Raw genomic sequence first — 17,904 nt, 5'->3', positions numbered from 1 at the left:
TTATGAAGAATACAAAGGCCGGGGATTGAGAGTCGCATAGGAGTCCCACCATGTACTAGCTGTGTGCCTTGGGGTAGGTTGCTTAACCTCTCTGAGCTTCAGTTTCCTTATCTTAAAAATGGGGATCATCAGTACAACGACAAGGGGCCTAATTGTTCAGCCAAAGACCAGGCATGGGGTAAACACGTAATAGATTTGGTTGTTATTGATAATAAGCTTCCAGGATCCTGACCTGGGCCAGGAGACTGGAGACCCCACCGAGTCCCTTGCCCCCAGCTCTGGAGGCAGGCTACGGTAGGTGGCCTACAGGGACAGCCGAGCCAGCCTTCCAGGGCAGGAGCTGGGCGAGAGGGTTATGAAGGCCAGGAGAGACCAGAGGGAGAGAGAGACCCCACTCCAGGACCACCTGCCCACCCAGCCCCCCATCCTCCCTGTGCACGCTCTGGCCTTGCCCCAGGACTCACGGCTGGGAGCGGCAGGGCAGAGGCCACCAACCACGAGGCATCATTTGGAGGAGTGGGAGGGTCTAGGGGTGCAGGGAGGGGCTGAGGGGTCCTGAGGTCAGGGTGCCCTGGGCTTCAGTCCACCCAGAGCTGGGCTCTCTCCCTGTCCTGTGCTGGGAAGGGCGTTCGGATGACTGGTACCCACATGCCACATGACTCTACAGGGTGCCGGCGCAGGGGGCGGGGCGGGGCCGGGCCCTGGGGAATTCGTATGTGGGAAACCGGAGCATCAGCTTGGTCGAGCAGAAAGGTGTCAGGAAGCTGGCTGAGGCTCTGTGCCACCGTGTGAGCCCGGTGAGTCCTGAGGCCCAGCCACCCCACCTGCTGATGGGCACGTCTTCTGGGCCCAGGGGGGTCTGTGGGCTGCCTGGGATCAAGGCAGAGATAGGAGGAGGGGTCCCCATATCCGTCCTGATCTGAGGATGACAGGGAGGCTGAGTCCCTTTGGGGCAAGCGCCTGGGAGGCACTGCCTGCCCTGGCCCTGGGGAGGGGGAGGGCAGGGGCCCGACTGAGTTGCTTTGCTCATGACTCATGCTTTCTGGGACCAGCCCTGTCCCCGGGAGGCACTTTCCAGGAAGGCTCCCTTTGGTTCCCTCTGCCCTGTGCAGATGTCCGGGGTTCAGCTGTGCCCGCCCATCCAGGCCAGGAAAAGGCTCATCAGCCCCCCGCTGGGAGGGGAGCCTCACCGGGTTGGGGCACCTTTTTTTCTGGATGGTGAACTGCCCAGTGCACTTCTGGCAACGTGACCAATATAGCAACTTGTCCACAAGGAAACCTGCACCCCTGCCCTGCCTCCAGCCGGGGCTCCCAGTCCAATGTGCCCTGTCTCAGGACAGCCGCCCTCGTAGCCTGGACTCAACGTCTCCCCTCCTCTCAGCCCCCAGATCTGATCAGCGACTGTCCTCAGTGTGGGTTCCCTGGAAGCAGACCCGAGGTGAGGGTCTAGCTGTGTTCCCAGGAAAGACATGGGTGGGGGGAAGCTCGGCAAGGGGGCGGACCCCGCGGGGGCCTCACGCCGGAGCAGTGAGGGCCACCCCGCGGGGGACCTGATCAGGCGAGCGAGGTGGAGACTTTTTACCCCCACGTCCCGGGACTGGTAGGGGCAAACCCCTTGCGGGAGTGGATGCCCAGGCTGTTCGGCTCTCTTGGGTGCAGGCAAAGCTGGTGCTGCCAGTGAATGGTGGTCTGACAGAAGGGCAGGTGCTGACTGCTGCAGAGGAAGTTCCTTGAGAGGAGGCAGGAGGCTGTGAAGGGCTGGGGGACGTGGACGGGGCACCCACAGCATCTGCGGCCGCTGCTGAATACTCCTGATTTGACTCCTGTTTCTGGAAAATGTTTGCTTCTCTCCATCCCCACAGCTACCTTCATGTCTCGTGGGGATGCCCAGGGGCCTCCTGACGGGAGTTGTGGCCTCCCTCCGGCCCCGCTGTCCACACAGAGCTGGTGGATAACACCCTCCTCTCAGGTGGCCCCCAGCCCTCGGAGGTTGCAAACTCAGCTGTCTCTAGGTGCAGGGAAGTGACATAAATGAATGAACCAAGAGTGGCCTGTACCAGCCCACCGCCCTCCCCAGATACCCCGTTTGATGTAGACCAAGGATGAGAAATGCACCTCACGTCTAAGAAGACGATAAAACAAGTGCCATGATAGATCGGGGGGTGGAGCCATGGGGAGCAGAGGGCCCAGGCTACCCAAGGGGGGAGCCCCTGCTTGACTTCAACTAACCAGTCCCACAGGGCCGAGGGACCAGCATGTGTGAAGGAGGCAGGGGGGTCACAAGGATTCAGAGGTGCAGACAGGGAAGGCAGGTGGGGTAGGAGCATGGAGAGGGGTGGGCGGGGAGCCCCACGCAGGGGTCCTCCACCTGGCCTTGCAGGCCCAGGCCTGGACCTCGTCCTGAGAGCAGGCAAAGCAGGAGGGCAAGTGGAACAGTGGAAGAGTGGGGTTCAGGAGACCAGGCTGTTGCCACGAGCAGTCCAGGTGAGAGAGGGGGCACCTGGACCAGGGTGGTGGCCACAGGGATGGAGAGGGGTGTACACACATGGCCAGGAGGCCTTGCTGAAGGGCTGGGTGTGGGATGGGGAATAGCCACCGCTAAATCTCGGTAGGAGGCTTAGAGTCAAGACCGCCCATCCCAGAATGCCCCTTCCCATTGCTTCCAGGAACCCCCAGGGTGCTCAGGCAAGGAGGACTCCTGGTGGATCTAAGAGGCGTTCCAGAGTCCCAAAGCTCCCTGGGGTGGGTGGGAGGGAGTCAGGCTTGGTCCAGTCTGAGGTCAGGCACGTCCCACACAGGTTCTGCGGTGCAGCAGGCGGGGAAGAGGAAGAGGTAAAAGGTCCAGAAAGCCCTTCAATATCCAAGAAGGGATGGAGTCCCTAACAGCTCCCAGTGTCCGCATCCAGGTCCTACCCTGGGTTTGCTCATTCCCCTGCAAGGTGGTGCAAGGTGGAGAGGGGGTCCCCCATTGTCCAGGTAAGGTTCAGAGAAAGCAGGGGGGGGCATGCCCAAGACCACCCCTGGTCTAGCTTCCCCCGAGCAGCAGAGTGAGTTTTCTAAAACACAGATCTGATCAGCACACCTCCAGTTAAAGCAGTCATTTGGTCCGTACTGCCTGCAAGACAGCATCCACGCTTCCTCTTGTCCTGGCATTCGGGGCTGTCTTGGATCTGACCCCTGACATCTCCTACCTCATCCTCCACCTTGAACCCCACATTCCAAACCCAGATGAGCCGTCACGCCTAACACTCCCTATATGTCCCTGAAGCCTGACCTTGACCCTGGTCAGCTGTTCCTGCATGCGAATGCACTTCCTGTCCTTCCAGAAACACTGACTCCTCCTTCAAGTTGACTCCAGTGGTGCCCTGTCTCCCCAGGGGACTCCACAGTTCTTAGTGACAAACAACAGAATCCAACCGTGGCTCATTTAAACAGAAGAAGAACATACTAAACAGATATTGGGGAGCTCACCGAAGGCCTAGGAGGGCAGGCAGCCCACATGAAGAAGCCCAACTCCAATGCTGCCACAGAGCCAGCCTGGCGATGCCCACATTCCTTCACAGCTGCCCCAGGAACTCCATGCTGCCCAGGCTCCCTCCAAAAAGACTTTCCAGATCCTTCCTTTGCATGGCCAGCTCCTAGTGCTAACTCCAGAGCAGGTGCCTCTGATTGGCTGAGCCCGGGTCACATGGTCACAGCAAGGGACGATGGGAAAGTAGGTGTGGCCTATTTGTGCTCCTCCAATGGGAGGCGGCTCTGTCCTGCCCCAAGGCCCATGGTAGGCAGGACAGCGACATTCCTAATGTGGGAAGGGGGATCGGACGGTGGAAGGCTCTAAGGTGACCAAAGTTTCAGTGTCTTCCTGACCCCCAGTATTCTGGCAAAGGAACAGTGCAATATCCTGTCACTCCTTCCTTGACACCTCCCTCTACCTCCCACCATGTCCAATCCTTCATCAAACCTGTAGGCTATCTCCCTGCCATCTCTATGCCAGCTCCTCAAGGAGCCCCCAGGTCAGGGGAGGAGACGGGAGCTAAAGTGGCCATGACAGCCCAGCATGACACATGCGGTGATGGAGGGACAAGCAGGGTTGGGGGAGCCCAGAGGAGGCACCTGGTCCTGCTGGGGGTATCTGGAAGGCTACCTGGAGGTGGCAGTGCTGTCTTAAAGGATGTATAGGAGTTAGAGAAGCAATGGTGGAGGAAATGCCATCCCAGGAAAAGACGACAGATTGAGCAAAGCTACGGAGGCTCAAGAGGGACCTCGGAGGAGTTCTGGAAGCCTCCAGGGTATGCATGAGGCAGGGGTGCTGAGAGATGAGGCCACACAGAGCGGAGGGGCCTGATGATGGGCCATCTGTGGGGCCCGGCTTCGAACGAGGACTTGATGCCAGGGTGGAGGAGTGAAATGGTCAGATGTGAGCTTGAGAAGGACCCCTTAGACAGCCTGACTGGTGCGGGGTCGGGGGGCAGCCAGGGGTATGGCGAGAATCCCAGCTAGCCAGGTTTGGGCTGGCCCACTAGGCTGGTGAGGCAGCAGAAACCAGAAGACGGATTCAGAGGCCCAGTAGGCTTCTGGTGGCAACCAGAGGTTTGCCACGGTGCTGGGATGTATCCAGGTGAGTGGGAGGGGAAGAGATCTGGGCAAGTTCCCAGACCACCCTGGGGTCCTCAGTTTCCTCATTTGTAAAGAGGGGATTGGCTGTGGCCGTCTCTGGGACAGGGACCAACAGCCAATGAGGCCACCTCTGCTTCCTGCTCCCCCGCGTCCCACGAGCTGAGGACACAGTGAGGAGATGTGGAAGCTGCCACCCGGCTCTCCCGGAAGGCTGGGCCAGGTGGGTTGGCCACGTGATTAATCCGCCCAGGTCTGAGCTGAAGATGCTTTCCCAGCAGGGCAGCAGCCCAGCACACAGCTCCGGCTCCTGCATCAAGTGCTGCACCAGGAGAGAAAGGGATCTTAGCCATTTACACCCTCCCCCTCCCGTGGGGGCCCCACTGGGGCCAGGTTTCTCGGGACAATCAATGCCATCATTCCGGGAAGCCTGCTCCAGGAGAGGCCCTGATTACCCCCCATTTGCATAGCCACAGTAACAGGAAACAGGACTCACATTGCCTCATCAGCAGGGGCTGGGCCCCGGCAAAGCCAGCTCAGGGCTCAGCTGGGATGACCTAGCTTGGGCTGCCCACCCCAGCTCCCCGCTCCCCAGACAGCTGGCAGAAGCCCCAGCTGAGTGCCCTGTCCAGCAGTCAGACAAGCGGCCAGACATGTGGCCGGATAGGCACACCTGGATTTCAGACATACAGACTCCAAGCAGGCCAGCTGTGCCGTCAACAGTGACAGCTGGGTGCTCCTCTGGGGTCAAAGTGCACCATGCTATTGTTGAGCCACTCTGTTTCCCAGAAGTGACGGGTAGACTTTCTTCCAGCAGGAAGTACGCCTGCCTGCTACCTGACCCGCTCCACATCCCTTCCCAATTCCCCCAGCTCCTTTCCCAAAAGCAAACTGGACTTTGAGCTGGAAGCCGATTTCTCAGATGCCTCTCAGCCGGCGCTGGACGGGGCTCGGTGACTCCACGTACTGAGCCAGACTCAGAAGCCAGGAGTTCAGGGACCATGCCAGGGCTTATCCTCATCGGAGCCAGGTAGCCTTGGAGCCCTGGATGGCCCCCACCCCAGGGCCTTAATCTCCCCATCTGTACAATGGGGATATACGTGCCTACCTCTCATGATTGACAAAGAGGAGAACTGAGGGAGGGCACCACAGACATGTGAGTTACTGCAAGTCTAGAGCTCACATCTGACCTAGGCTGCTATGCTTTGGGCCTCTTTATGGCAGCTATAGAACGAGAAACCAGATTCTAACATTTTCTGAAGATGTAGCATGGCGAAGGAAGGTTAACCCCCGAGACACCCTGCAGACACAGCCCGACCCAGGTTTGGATCCTGGCTCTGCCACTTGCTGGTTGTGTGACCCAGGGAGAGTTACTTAGTTTCCTTGAGGCTCGGCTTCCGCATCTATAAAATGGGAATGAACAGTGGTATCCGCCCCTTAGGATGGTGGTGAGAACTGCATGAGATGAGGCATGAAAAGGGCCTGGTGGGAGGAGAAGTGCAATTCCAGGTGGCCATGAGCCCACCAAGCTCCACTTTGCAGAAGGCCCCATGGGAGGGGCTGAGATTACAGAAATGAACCCTACATGGCTGCGTCCATGGCTCTCAGAGAGGTCAGGGTTGAGGGGAGGAGGCTGGAAGCACCAAGTCTCATATGAGAAGTCCAGAGAAGGGCTAAGTGGGGATATCCAGGGAGGCTTCCTGGAGGAGGGGATAGCTGAGCTGGCCTCAAAGACTGACAGGTTTGACAATGAGGATGGAAGAGGAGATAGCCCAGGCACAGGAGTCAGCCTGGGCACCAATGTGCCTCCCCCGAGCCCCTCCCACCCCACCCACAGGGCCCCTGAGCCTCCCCACCTGGACACTGCCACACTCTCCCTTGCTCTGGGGTCCTCAGACACCCATTAAAGGGGATGTCCCCTTTCCCAAGACATGGGAGCTCTTGTCACAGATAAGGCAGAACAGCTTTGTGGCACCATGCCTGGTGGGCTGCGCCCCACCCTTCCCCGTGGGACCGCTCTCTCCCTCCTTCAGGGTCACTGCTGCCAGCATTGTAACATACAACTGTTTTCTGCTTGTTTTTCTATGCAAACACTTTCTAAATGAACGAAAACAGAGTTGTCGTTTTCAAACTCTTGCAACTTGCTTTTTCCCTTAATGAAAGACCACGGGCATTTTCTCAGAGGAAACAAATTTTCCAAATCATCATTTTAATGTGGAGAGTCCATGGTATGGACAGACTGTAATAAACTTAACCAGGTCTGTAATTTCAGCAAACATTTCTGGAGGCAGCTGAGGTGTGTGGGCCAAAAGAACAAGGGCCCAGAATCCTTTGGTTCTGTGTTTTGATCCTGGCTCCACCTTCCAGAGCTGTGCGACTCTGGACAAGTTACTCAGCCTCTCTGGCTGTTCTTGGCTTCTTGGAAGATGGGGAAAGAGCAGCCTCTGCTTATGCTTTATGGTGGGACTTCTGGAGACCCCGTGTAGGGGGTACTTAATTAAGCACAGTGCCCTGTAGACAGAGGATGCCCCATCCATGGGGTAAGGGGTGTTGGTGGTGGTGTTGGTGGTGGTACCTGAGCCAGGCCTGAGTTCACAATCTGGGGGGTGAAGGGCTCCCTTGTGACCACATTTCGAAGCAGAAGGAGAAACTGCTTCAGGGCTGCTTCCTCCCCTCCCCACCCCCTTTCACAGAAAGCATCTGCATCTCCTCGAGTTGGCCAGATTCCAATTCCCAGAACCATCTGGGGCTGGTTGGCCCACAGACCAATTACATGGGTGCCCATCTGCCCAGAGGGTTGCCGAGTTCTAGAAAGGCCTCCCCACCCTCCCTGCCCACAGAGGAAGCCGGACTCAAGTCTGCCTGAAGCACCATTATCACCAGCCCCTTCCTTTGAGTTGGCATTCCCCTCTGCCGTGGTCCCCTTTTCTTAGGCAAATTAATGCCCCAGGGAGGCTCCGTAGACTGCTTCAGTGAGGGTCAGCCCTGGGGTGGGGATGGAGGCACAAGCACCCCACTCCCCAAGGGGCCCCAGAGGAAGGGCCAGAAAGCCCCAGCCTAAGACTCCAACTGCTCAAATCCCCAGCACCAAATTCCCCTGCGGGGATCGCCAGGGGCAGCCTTCCATCCCCTGAGTCAACACCCAGGCCTCCTTATTCCTGCCCCTCCTCCCCAAGCGCTCCCGACAGTCTCCCCCCTCCCATCCCCCTCACCAGGCTGCTAGGCTACCCTGAGCCTCAGTTTTCTGCAAAATGGGGCTATCGAGACCACTAGATGAAGGACACCCGGGACTGTCGTTTCTAAAATCAGTGGCCTGTCGGTTGTGCCCTGGGGCTCCATCATTTCCACCCGTCCCCGCCACCCCATAGGTAAGAGAACTGGATGAAGAAATGAGCGGCAGCCCTTGGCCCCGTGCCTGGCTCCGTAAACCTTTCGTTGCCATTACTATTATTCCTTGTGGCGGGCGGGGCTGACTGACAGGTGTGACCTCAGCGCCCAGAGGCTCATCCCAGAGCAGAGGGGCACAGGCGGGCCACGCGGTCCCACCCCAGGGACCTCCGAGCTCTGCAGCCATGGGAGGGGGGCCCCTACTCCAGGGAGGGGCCAGCCTCTGACTTGCTGGGACGCTCTTTGCTGAGTCTGGATTTTCACCCCTCCCCACCCCTCAAAAGCCCCGATTCAGTGTCTGCCTGGCCTGGGGTTGGGGGCGTGGGGGTTAGTTGAGCTGCAGGCCTGGAGGCCTGGCCTGCAGGAAAGGTGATTCGGGGGATCCCGCTAAGGCCCTTGGCATGTTACCACGGGGGAGTGATTAAGTGGGGTGTCATGGGTGTGTGCCCTGTGCCGTGGGGAGCCATCATCTGACCTCTGGCCAGGTTCTGACTCAGGGCGGGCATCTCCTCCCCTCCCCGGGGCTAAGATCCCCTCTCGGCAGGCAAGTACCTAACTTTTCATTCATTGATTCATTTCTCTCATCTGCCCATTCATTGCATCAGATCGATCAGGGTGGCTCATTTGGGTGACTCATCTTCATTCATTAATAATAAGCCCAGCCATCCTTCTGCAGGCCTGGGCTCCCAGCCGCTGCCCCGCCAAGTGCATTATCTTCTACAATCCTCCCAGGGCCCCGGAGGAGGGCTGTTGTTACCCCCATTACACAGAGGGGAAAACTGAGGCACATGAAAACTCAGCACCATTGTGTGGAGTCAGATTTGAATCCAGGCCTGCCACCGTCTCTAGAAAAAAATGTCACTGTACCTCTCAAGCCGTGCCTCCGCCACTGGGTCGGGGACTCCTCCTCTGTTCTCCTGTACCAGCCCCGGGGCGCCCCACACAGCTCGAGTCATCTGCCTCGCTCTGGGACTGTGATGGCAGGGACCTGGTTGATCCCTTGGGTTTCTGCTCCGATCACGGGCATCTTCACACTCAGCTCTTGGAGATTCACAGCTCTCCCATCCTGCATTCAGCCCCTGCGGGAGGCCCCGCAGCTGTCTCCAGTTCTCTGAGGACTTCTAGAGGCTTCAGTGCCTGTGGTCTCCCCACTGCACACTGCACCTGGGCTCTCTCTGTCTTCACTTCGTGTACCCAGGGGAGACAGCTCCTCCCGCACCCCGGAATTCCTCAACATGAACCCCAGGCTCCCACGAGGAGCTGGTGAGAAGCGTGGTTTCCCAGGTTTGGGAGTGTAGACAGGCAGGGGGTTGGGGCAGGGGATGGCAGAGCTGCTGACTGCTCGGCGGGTAAAGACCGCCCAGGTGAGGCTCCTCCCGCCAGGTGGGATTCCTCTGGTGGTTTCTAAGGTTCACTGTGAGCTCATCTTCAGTGGGAGGATCTCGAGCCTGCTTGTGCCTGTGCGAACGGGCGTCCCACCTGCCTCAAGTTGGGAGGCTTCCCCAGAGGCCTGTTGAGGCTGCTCTGCTGATACTGCAGGGGGCTTGCCAGCGGCAGACAGGTCTTCATAGGATGCTCTGGTTTGAGACTGTAGTGACCCAGGGCAGCATCAGTCCGGATCCCAGACCCACCTGCCCCACTCCCACCCTCCCAGTCTCAGACTTTGAAGTTCTCACCAGATGCTTCAGCCCCCTTGTCTTCAGCTGCATCCCTGGGTGGGTGGGCAGAGTGCAGCCCCCTTTCTTGGGGGGGCGGCCTCACAGGGTCCTGCGTCATGCTGGTTCTGCACCCCTGGCCCCCTCCAGGCTCCGTTCCAAGATCCCGTCTGCCGGCCCCAGGTGGGCAGGAAGTTCCAGCGTCCACCTTAGGTCATGTCCAGCCTACCTTGAATTCCCTCTTTATTGCTGGCCCCTGGGATTTGCTTTTCTTTCTTCTCAGCCTATCAATATGTATTTTAAAATTTGTTCTATTTATTACATTTTATCCCCCTGAAAACTCCACTGGGCTCATGGGCTCATGACAAAGTCCAGGCTCCTTGAAGCAGCCCCGCCAGCCTACACATGATTTCATTTAATTTGCACAATCCCAGGAAGAAAGTATTACTGTCTCCGTGAATCAGATGAGAAAACTGAGGCACAGGGAGGGGAGAAGGAGGCCTGCCTGGGGCAGGGGTGGAGGGGGAAGGGGACCTCAGAGTCGGAGCCTCCTGCTTTTCCCACCTCCTGGGTGCCAACGGGAGGGCGGATTCACAGGAGCCCCGCCCGAGGCGCCCTGACTGCTCGCTGTCTCCCCTGGAAGGGGACATGTGACAGAGCCTGCCGGCCACGGGCACCTGGTGCCAGCAGGTAAACGCTGGGTGAGGCCCTTCCTTCTAGGAACAGGCTGCCTGAAGGTTTCCTTCAAAGGTGTCCTGCCCATCATGGCCGTCCCCACGCTGAGCCATTCTGTGCCGGGGCTGTACGGGCAGAGAGCACTGGCCATCCTCGTCTTGCTGGTGACCATGCGCTCGGTCAGGGGGCGAGAGCCTGGGCTGAAGCTGGACGTGTGGCCGAGCGAGACCTCACCCTGGCTGCATTCAGCCACTTGTTTCTCGGCAGACCCAGGCCGAGACCTGAGCCAGGTGGACACACAAACCCTCGAGCCTCTAGCTGGATTCCGGAATCCTTAGGACCTGGGCGCGTGGGAACTTCTGGAGTTTCTGCAGTCCCTTCACAGGTTGAGGACACCGGGGTGGGCACAGTCTCAGGCCCTCCCTCGGCTTGTGTGTGTGTCGCAGCCACGTCAACCTAGACGCCACCCACATTCAGCTGTGCCCCCTCCGTCCTCTCGGGCTTTACACAGCCCCACACCCATCCTCCTGGGCTGAGCCAGAGCTGGTGTCCCTTTTTTCACCTGGTAACAACAAATCCGATCTCTGTTTCTATGAGTTCATTTGTCTGTTTAGATTCCACATGTAAATGTGATAGGCCGGTATTTGTCTTTCTCAGACTTATTTTATTTAGCATAATGCTCTCAAGGTCCATCCATGCTGTCTCAGGTTGTGGCAGGATTTCCTTCCTTTTTTGTGGCTGAATAACATTCTATTGTGAACATATACACATCTTTTTTATCCATTCATTCATTGACAAGACACTTAGGTTGTTTCCGTGTCTTGACTATTGTGACTAATGCGGCAAGGGGCCGCGGGTGTGCAGAAATCCCTTTGACACAGCGCCTTCATTTCCTTCAGATATATACCCAGGAGTGGAACTGCTGGATCGTATGGTAGTCCTAGTTTTAATTTTTTTTTGAGGAACCTCCATACTGTTCTCCACAGTGGCTGCACAAATGTACATTCCCACCAACAGTGCACAAGGGTTCCCTTTTCTCCACACCCTCTCCAGCGTTTGTTATCTTTTTGATGACGGCCATTCTAACAGGTGTGAGGTGATGTCTCACTATGGTTAATAAATTTATTTTAAAAGCTAATTTTAATCAAAAAGGACATTTCACAATATCACCACAAGAGAAACACCAGTCCAACTTGCCATAAGTAGCGGGTAACTAAACAAGCACAATGAAAATAAAACAGTTCTGGCTCCAGAGGTTGCCAGTTGAAGATTGGGGGCGGCAGGAGGGGGGTTCTTTCTTTTGCAAAAAGGGGAAATCAGGAAATGTTCAAAAGGCTGTTAAAGATAGACAAGCACCCAATGGAGGTTTTCTCTTTGCCTCCACCTGAAGGACCAGAAGGGAATAAGAAAAGGGGAATCACTTTCTCTCCTGTGATCTGAGGTTATTTGAGACCCCAAGGCATCTCTCTCACTTGGGGGGACCCAGTGGGGACATCAAGAGCCACTGGGGGAACTTGAGGGGGGTGGAGGGTGGTTTTAGAGCCTGGAGGCTGCGGTGGAGGGGGTATACTCCGTGGTTGGTAACACTGTCCCCAGCCTCACAGGCTGCCCCCCTCTCACCAGCCCCCCACGGACGCAGTGTGGGGAGAGGACTTGGGTTTGAATCCTGCGCTTACTACCTGAGTAAGTCTGCCTCTCCCCACCTCAGTTGCCCTCTCTGGGAAGCAGGGCCGATCCTCCCTGACCCAGGGAAAGGGAAAGCCCTGAGGGAGAGGCAGGGCATCAGTGCAGACGTGGACGAGGTACAGTGACCCCAGCAAGGGCAGGGCCTGCGTACAAAGCCTGCCAACAGGGCCCGGGCCATGACTGGGGCTTCCCCACTGGGCTGGGGTCAAGGTCAGGGCACTCAAGCAGGCCTATCAGCGTGGAAATCAATCCCAGCTCTGTCCCCCAGACCTGTGACTTTGGGCAAGTCTTGTAATCTGTCTGTGCCTCAGTTTGGAAAATGGGGAGATCATAGTACCCACCTCACAAGGTTATTGAGAGGATTAAATGAGATGGAGCGTAACAATATGCTTGGCACAGGGCCTGATACCGAGGTGACGCTTTGTAAAGGCTAGTGAAGACGATAACGAGGATGAGGATTTTGACGAAGAAGAAGATGAGGATGAAGAAGATGGTGATGAAGATTATAATGAAGACAATGATGAAGAGGATGCTGAGGATGAGGATGAAGGGGATGATGGTGATGAAGATGAAGATGAAGAACATGATGAAGATGATGAGGATGAAGGTGAGGATGAAGATGAAGAAGGTGAGGATGAGGATAAAGATAAAAAAGATGAGAATGAAGATGATGCTGAGGATGAGGATGAGGATGAAGGTGGTGAAGGTGAAGGTAAAGGTGACGAGGATGATGATACGTGTTTGTGGAGTAACGCAGGGCAGGAAAGTGTGGGTTCGACCTTCGGAACGTGCTTCCACGTGTGTTTCTCACGGTTACCGTCTCACAATTTAGAAGCATCCAAGGTGGATCTGTGAGCCTGGAGGGTCCCAGACCCTCGGCTGGACCCTGTGGTGGGCTGTTTATGGGGATGCCTCCCCAGAGGCTGGGCACTCCCTAAGGGCAGAGGTGGTCCCTTGCAGCTCCCTGCCCAGCCTGGGACAATCCTGACCAGAGGCACCTTCCGGCAGCCACTCCCTGGAGTCAGAAGCCAGGGTAACCGGTTCATTCACCATCCACAGCACGTCAAGGAGAAAGGGTCATTGTGTGGGTGCCGCTGGGGGCCACCCACTCGCCATCCCTCCTCTCGGCAAACTGCAAATTTGCCCATTGGTACTTTGGGAAGAAGGTGTCTGAACTTCCATCTTCCAGGAGGGGAAACTGAGGCTCAGAGATGGGAAGATGCTGACTCTTGGTCACAAAGAAAGTTGGTTGTGGGGTCAGGGGTGGAGCCTGGGTCTGTCTGGTCCCAAGGTCTACGGGTGTGTGTATGCACGTGCACGTGTGTGGACGTGTGCACATTTACACGTAAGCGTGTGTACACGTAGCCCTAGGAGCAAAGCTACAGGGCCTCGTCAGATTGGTGAGCTGGATTTTTGGCAATTGCCTCCATTCTTACCCTGATCCAGAATTTTCTCCAAGAAGCAGTCTGGGTGACCCTGTTAAAATCTAGGTCATGACATCGTCCTCCTCTCCTCACAGTCCTCCCAGGGCTCCCCATCTGCCTCAGAGAAAAGTCCAAGGGCCCCCATGGCCTCCCAGTCCATCCCATTATTGCTACTCATCTCAGGTCTCACCCTCCTTGAGTCCTCCCCAGCCACACCAGCACTCACAGTGCCTCCAATGTGCCCCAGGGCCTTTGCACTGGCTGTTCCCGCTGGCTGGGATAATTTAACCCCAGATGTCTGTCCCTCCCTCACTTCCTTCCATCTTTGTTCACATGTCCTTTCTCAGCACAACCTTCCCTGATCTCCCTGATTAAGTTGCAGCAGCGCCTTTCTTCTTCTCACCAGTTGGCCTGAGACCCCTACCTCAGCTCTATTTGTATCTTCTCATGCACTCAGTACTTTTTCTAGTCACTACGGAATTTCTATACTTTTTTTTTTTATTGCTGGCCTCCCGCTCCTGGGAGGTCTGCTCCAGGGGCACGGAGTTCTGTCTGACTTGTTCACTGCTGCCTCCCCAGTGCCTGGTACACAGTAGGTGCTCAATCAATGTTTGTTGAATAAATGTTCAAACGATGGGGGAAGTGAAACCTTTCCTCCTTGCCCACCGGGGCCTCCCAGGGAGGGGCCAGAGGGAGGTGGGGCTTTGAGTCACCTCTTCTCAGTGACAGATGCCACCAAGGCCAGGCAGACGGTGCAGTTTCCAAGGTATTTGGCAGTGGGTGCCCCAAAAGGGCTGTTCCTGCCCAGGTGGATTGGCAGGAAAGCCAAGTCAATAAAGTGCAGGAGATAAGCAGGTTCAAGAGAAGATGCGGAGATAGGGCAGGATCCAAGCAGTTCCTGGGAGCTCGCTGGAGTTGGTGAGGGGCCTGCTTGGCCTGGCCCCTCGCACGTGGGGTGGTGGTTCCTGGCTTTGCTGAGAGGCGAGAGATGTGACTGGAAGCCTAACAGACTACGGCTTGAGGCTCCACCACTCCTGAGCTGGGTGACCTTGGGTCTCGGGTTCCTCATTTGTAAAATGGGGATAATAATTGTGCCGGTCGGGTAGGGTTGTTGAGGTACATGAGATCAGGCATGTACCTCACTTAGCTGGGCTTGGCCTGAAGAAAGTCTCCGTTAAGCAGGAGTTGTTGCTATTCGAGCCCCTGCAATACCACTTAGCAGCTGTGCAACCTTGGGTAAATCACTTGGCCTCTCTGGGCTGCGTCTCAGTTCCTCCTCTGTAAAAGAGCATAATGCTGACCTCATAGGCTGTTGGGGAAGCTTCTTGGCATCTTACAGCGGCTCAAAATGTGCTGGCTAGTTGGGGCCAGGAAGCTGGGTGGGTGGGGGACTCATCTGCCTGATGCCTGGGAATATCAGACCAAACTCAACCACAGCTGGGATGGACTCGGGGCAAGTGGAGGGAGGGGAGCGACTGGCCTCGGAAAGTGGAGGATGGAGAGGAGAAATCCCAGGAGGCTTTGCAGAGGAGGTGAGCTTTGAGCTGGGCTGTAAGAATGGGGAGGATTTAAAAATTGGCAACACTCAGGCAGAGGAAGCTGTGGTGAAATGGCACATGGCTGGTGGGAGTGTCGATGGGCCGACCTGAAAGCCACTTGGCAGTTTACAGCCAGAGCCTTAAAGTGATTTATGTTTCTATGACCTATGCTCGGAACCTCTTCTAGGGATTGATAATATAAAACATGGACAAAGGTTTATGTGTAAAGGTGTTCATTGCAGGGTAATTTAAAATAATGAAAGCGGAAGCAACTTTAAGGTCCACCCCTGGGCAACAGCTAACCCGAGGGACACGTCCCCCCACATTTTATACTCTTTGGAAATGGAGCTTCCAGTAACATGGGAAATGCTGACACCAGGGGGCTAAGTGTCAAAAGCAGGACATGAAATCACACCCACTGTATTATGTCAATCGCTAAAATGCATAGAAAAAAGACTGGAAGTAAATCTGCCAGTGTGCCGACAGGAGCTGTCCCTTCATGGTGGAATTGTGGAAAATACTATTTTTCTATGCTTTGCCAAATTGTCACCAGGGTTCTGCAATCCTTTGGCGATCAGTGGAAGCAACAGAGTAAAAGAGAAGCAAACACATCAAAGAAGAAAGGAGTGGAGAGAGGAGGTGACAGCTGGCTGTTCGGGGGACACTGAGCTCTCTCCCCTGTGGCCAGTCCAGCAAACCTGTCGGTCTTACCTCCTAAATATGCCTCGGGCCACCCACTTCCCTAGCGACCCCTCCGCACTGCGATGGGCCTCTCCTGACTGTCCTTCACCTGCAGGCCCAGTGATCTCTTGCAACACGCATCAGATTACATCACTTTTTGGCTTTTAAACCCCCACTGCATCCACTGCTCTCGGCACGGAGGCTAAACCTCCTGGAACAGCTTCAGGGGCCTCGAGTGGCCGCCCAGGCAGGTGCCTTGGGCCGAGGCTCACATTCAGCATGCCCTCCTGCCTTTCTTTCCATCTTATTCACCATCATTTATCTATGTGGAGCCCAGCCCGGCACAGAAGCCATTGCAAATCAGGGGCCTCGGCACGGATACACAGATTGAATGAACTAGGGAGGTGGTTTCAGGTGGCAGTGACATTCAGGTTGAGCCTGGTGTGTCCAGGTGGGCACCTGCTACTGTTCTGGGGGGAAACCAGGCTGGGTTGGATGGCTGTGGCCCAGGAGGAGGACTGGCAGGGCCAGAGGAGGCTGAGCTGGGGGGGTGTGGAGCAGAGGTTCTGGTGGGGGGTTTGCGGGGAGGCCTTGCACGGCCCCATCTGTACTCTAGTAAGTTCCCAGGAAGCCCCCGCCTGTTCCCGGTTTGGTGATTCAAGCCTATCTTCCTTCGGAGAAAAGCACTTCAGATGTTGAGGGTTTTTTCCCCACTGCCCTTAAGGGCTGTGAGGAGGCAGGACAGCAGGGGGAGGGGTTTCCAGCCGGCGGCCAGCTGGGAAGTGGTCATCCTGTGCGGGATGCAAGGTCACTCACAGGTAGAACACTGCCCGCCCGCCCTCACCTGCCTTTCCACTTTCTAGGTACCGTCAGAGGAGGCTCGGCTAGGCCTGCCGGGCACCTCCCCCAGGGCCACTTCCAGTTGGAGGGCACACGTGGCCTGGGGGCTCCTCAGCCTGCCTTACAGACAAAGAACTGGAGACTAGGAGAGGCAGTGACTGGCCCAAGGCCACCAAACAGGCCACGTGCCGTTCCCGGGAAGAGGGTGGTGGAAGCTGCCACTGAGGGTCTCACACCAAGAGCCCGGGGCCCCCAGGCCGCCTGCCCTGAGTCGAGCACTAAGCCTGTGAGGCTCTCCCCATCCGAGCCAGCCACGGGTCAGCCTGTTTCTGTCCCTGCTTTGCAGACAGGAAACCCAAGCATGCGGGGGTGACCTGGCTCCAGACTCTGCCTCCTGAAGAGAGGCCGGCATTTCCCTAAGAGCCGGGAGGCCCTCTGTGCCACGCTGTGCAAGGGTCTCCTGCCGGACACCATCTCGGCTCTCACTGACCCCGTCTGGGATGGCACGTGGTTCAAGATGGTGGACAAGTGTTCCAGATGATTCCGACAGCCATTCACGTCCCAGAACTGCTGCTTGCCTCCTTCCTGTAAACAGCCTGGGATGCTCGGCCCAGCAGCCTGGGGGTAGCACAAAGCGCAGGCCGGCTGTGCTCCAGGGCCGGTGCGTGGGAAGGTTGCAGAGCCCTGCTGGGCCTGTTTCCTCACCTGTGCGAGGGCAGGGCTGTGCTGCAGGATAGCGCCTGCCCGGCTCCTCGCCCCGCTCCCCTGACCTGTCGCCGCCTCCTCCCACCAACCCCGAGGCCTGGCCCTCAGCTGACCCAGCTGACCCAGCGAGGCTCTGAGGCACTCTGGAGGGAGCCCTGGGGCAGGAGGGAGCCGAACCCCCAACAGCTGCTGTCCCTGGTTCTACCCGTCCTGAGGCCGGTCTTCCACCTTTTCCCTGGGCATCCTTCCAGCGAGTGCCTTTTTCTAGACCAAAGTCGTCATGACACGAGTGTCCATGTGCCTGCGAGGCTGCAGGCCAGTCCCGGCCCAGCACCGGGCACCCAGCAGGCCCCCGGTGCAGAGCGGGGTCCAACCTCAGCTGCAGGCCTCATGGGCAGATTTCGGAGGAACCTACTGGGGCTGAACCCCTGCTGGCGGCCAGTGCGAGCCTGGACGCGGAGCAGCGGCCCACACTTTCCACCGACATCACCTCAACCCTCGGCACGAGTGGGGTGCCCCATTCATGCCTTGCACTCAACTCGGGTTTTACCTCAAGGCCCAGAAGGTCCGGCTGTTTCTGGGCCAGGCTTGAGGTGGAGAGTCAGAAGTTTCTGGAAGAACCGTGATCCCATCTCCAGGGATTTCCAGAGCTCATGCTGGTGCACGTCGGTGTGCTCAGGAAAGTTGCCCGCCTCAGCA

Source organism: Orcinus orca, chromosome 16 (genome assembly GCF_937001465.1).
Source record: "Orcinus orca chromosome 16, mOrcOrc1.1, whole genome shotgun sequence".
Lineage (NCBI taxonomy): Eukaryota > Metazoa > Chordata > Mammalia > Artiodactyla > Delphinidae > Orcinus > Orcinus orca.
The sequence above is the reverse complement of the archived record's forward strand: the minus strand, read 5'-3'. Positions refer to the sequence as shown.